Source organism: Meleagris gallopavo, chromosome 1, assembly GCF_000146605.3.
Source record: "Meleagris gallopavo isolate NT-WF06-2002-E0010 breed Aviagen turkey brand Nicholas breeding stock chromosome 1, Turkey_5.1, whole genome shotgun sequence".
In the NCBI taxonomy this organism is placed as follows: domain Eukaryota; kingdom Metazoa; phylum Chordata; class Aves; order Galliformes; family Phasianidae; genus Meleagris; species Meleagris gallopavo.
The window spans coordinates 182,607,106-182,608,276 of NC_015011.2; positions in this window are offsets into that span (position 1 = coordinate 182,607,106).

Below are 1,171 nucleotides of genomic sequence, written 5' to 3' on the forward strand. Positions count from 1 at the left end.
AATAATAAAAAAAAACAATTCAAATACGGGGAAAAAGCCCTACGAGGAGAAGATCTGGAGGGTGGGGGAGGAGGGAGGGAGCATCTCCCCCCAGGAGAACGGGGAAGAAGGGCCTGAGGGGAGCACAGGGAACAAAAGCCCCGGCCCCATCCCCGGGCTCGGAGCTCCCCGGGAGGGAGCCTTCAGGCTGCAGTCACCCGGTGCTCCCGCCCGCTCTTAGCGGGGTTTCTCGAGTACCTCAGAGCGATGCAGAAAAGGCCCTGAAGGCAGAAGGGATGTGAAGGCCGCGCAGACAGGGAGCGGGCGCCGGGCCCGTGAGGGGGCGGCGGGTCCCCGGCGCCCCGGGGAAGGAGAGCAGCCCCGTTCCTCACAGGGAAGAGCCCCGGCGAAGGCAAGGAGGTGCTGCTGTGGGAGCGAGACTCACCTGGCCGGCCGTGCCCGGCACATCGAAAGACTCCTCGGCAACACGACCCCTCCTCCCCCCGCGGTGCCGCTCTCGGGTTTGTTTGGCGGCGGTGGCGGCAGCGCTTCCCCGGCCAAGATGGCGGTAGAGCGCACTGCCCATGCGCCAGCTCCGCAAGGCATGACGGGAGTTGTAGTCCGTGCACCCTCATCCCTTCATTCAGCCACTCAGTGAGCGAGGAGATGGAAGAAGCGGGCGCCAAGATGGCGCGGGGAAAGTGCGCCGCGCGTGCGCAGCGCCGCGGGGAACTCTTAGGAGATGTAGTCCGCTGTGCGTTTGTCTACGCGTTGGGAAGTGGAGCCGGCCGTCCCGCCATAGCCCTTCGGGCGGATACGGGAGGCGAGAGGGAACAAAAAGCCGCGCGCGTTGCTCTCTAGGGCTGGGGTAGCAGCACGGCCCGTAGCACCCCACAACCACTCCGTGAAACAGCCATTGGCGTAACGATGCGATTTTTACGCCCGTCACACTTCTCAAAGTTTGGTCGTTAACCGTCGAACGCAGTTTCTGAAAGGAAATCCGGGGCGTTATTTGTCCGTTTCCAGCTTTCTGACTCAAAATCGTGTGCGGTGACGGCAGCCAGCCCTCCTCAGTGCAGACAATGCGGTGGTTCAACCCGCAGCCGTGAACCGCACCGGGACGGCTCCATCCTGCGAGCCCGGCGGCTGCCTCAGATCTAACAGCCGTTGTGGTCTTTTTTTTTTTTTTTTG